General features: G+C 36.6%; 1 non-coding gene across 1 annotated transcript; it reads left to right on the top strand.

Moving 5' to 3' along the window:
- Nucleotides 1-372: 372 nt before the first annotated feature.
- On the top strand, nucleotides 373-479 carry LOC141670055 (small nucleolar RNA R71). The gene has a single exon (XR_012554305.1). It is a non-coding gene; the product is annotated as a small nucleolar RNA R71 (small nucleolar RNA).
- Nucleotides 480-2,050: the final 1,571 nt, after the last annotated feature.

Below are 2,050 nucleotides of genomic sequence, written 5' to 3'. Positions count from 1 at the left end.
GCGTTTGTAATATAAGTGTGTGTGTGTGGCTTGTGTGCATACTTTAACCTGTTGCGGTCCGTGGTAGTTCGTAAGTAGGTTCACTGCATATTATTATTATTATTATTATTATTATTATTATTATTATTATTATCTTTATTATTTTTATAAGCAGGTTATAAATAAGGTGTGTGTGTGTGGACCCCAAACTTCTGACCCGGGTTTGGAGGGCGTCACAGATACTGATATTCATTAGTAGCCATCAGTTCAATTAGATCATAAGCTTCATCATAGCTCTTAGCCCATAAGGCTCCACCTGATGCTGCATCGAGCATGGGTCTGGACTGTGCTCTCAACCCATTGTAAAGATAAGTGATGATCATCCAATCAGAGATTCCATGATGAAGACACTTCCTAAGCATCTCCTTGTAATGCTCCCAAGCTTCACATAGCAATTCTCCCATTTGCTGCGCAAATTGAGTAATAGCATTCTTGAGTGCAGCTGTCTTTACCATAGGGAAGAATTTAGTGAAAAACTTTTGAGCAAGATCTTCCCAAGTAGTAATCTAACCAACTGGTAGAGAGTGTAACCAGCTCTTAGCCTTGTCCCTCAGAGAGAATGGGAACAGTCTCAGCTTCACAGCATCTTCAGAAACACCGTTGAACTTGAAGGTATTGCATATCTCAATGAAATCCCTAATGTGCATATTGGGATCTTCAGTTGGAGAACCCCCAAACTGGATTGAATTCTGCACCTATTGAATTATGCCAGGCTTGATCTCAAAGGTATTAGCTGTGATAGCTGGCCGGAAAATGCTAGATTGAATGTCATTGATCTTAGGTTGAGAAAAATCCATCAAGGATTCCGTTCGTGGTGCTGGATCTGCCATTGTAATAAGTACCTGAAACACAACAAGTAAACCTTGAAAGTAAAAGAATCCGAGTCAGTGAACTTTAACAACCACTGATGACAAGCACATAAACTAAAAATTAACATCGAGTCCCCGTCAGCGGCCCAAAAACTTGTTAGGGCGAAAACACGCGCTAATATTCACGCAAGTATACGCATTAACAAGTAGTATAAGATATAAATCAGATTCATTCCCACAGAGACTGGTTTAGGTTAAGTTCAATTTATGCACCTATGCAACAATGTATGGTTATCACTCAATGCTAAGACAAATAACAAATTGGGGTTGTTTATAATTAAGAATTAAACTAACAATTATAACTAAGAGAGTTAAGAGGGTTGTATATTATATGAGACAAACATGGGATTCTAACTTCATTAAATACTTCATTCAATAGCCTTTTTGTAATTAACCTTAGCATGTAATGGTGATGACACTAATCAGATAACACGAAACTAGTAAACGCCAACTTTCATTGTACGAATACCCTACTATCAAGCATCCACAAAAGAGATAGAAATTGAATAGACACCAATTATGATTAGTCCTTATATGTCCATAAGAATTGAAAACATAACGGTTTAATGCGCAAGTTATCTATCGTGATTACATAGGGCAAGTAAGATGGTTAAAATTACCTATGAATCATGCATAACAAATACATGAACCTATGCTAGCCTGGCAAGTTCTAAACCTCTATATTCAATGTCACTTCAATTAAGATTAACATGATATCTTATATGTCAGCTACGCACATAAGATGAATACGCACAACCAATACTAGGATATCATACAATCACCACACACCAAGATATCAAAACAATTAACTATAGAAATCCATAAGTAAATCCGCTAGAACCCCATGACAACGATTAGTTCATAATCGAACTCATCGTAATCATGGGTTCCAATGAAAGCATGGTATAAACAAGGTCTTAATAAACTGAATAATAATCAAAGTACGAATAAACGAGATCTAGGTTCAACAAGAACGAAAACAAGCATCCAAAGTTACAACTAATTCAAAGAATCACAAGTTGAAAACAAGATCTTTTTTTTTGGAGTTATTTTGTGGTTCTAGGTCTTCTCCTTGGTATCCCAATCTTCCCGGACGATGAAAACCCTTTTTGAAGTATATATAAGCCCATATTGGACCTGGA

The sequence above is a fragment of the Apium graveolens genome, chromosome 6 (genome assembly GCF_009905375.1).
Source record: "Apium graveolens cultivar Ventura chromosome 6, ASM990537v1, whole genome shotgun sequence".
NCBI classification, from domain to species: domain Eukaryota; kingdom Viridiplantae; phylum Streptophyta; class Magnoliopsida; order Apiales; family Apiaceae; genus Apium; species Apium graveolens.
This window is presented reverse-complemented; position numbering and strand designations above follow the sequence as displayed.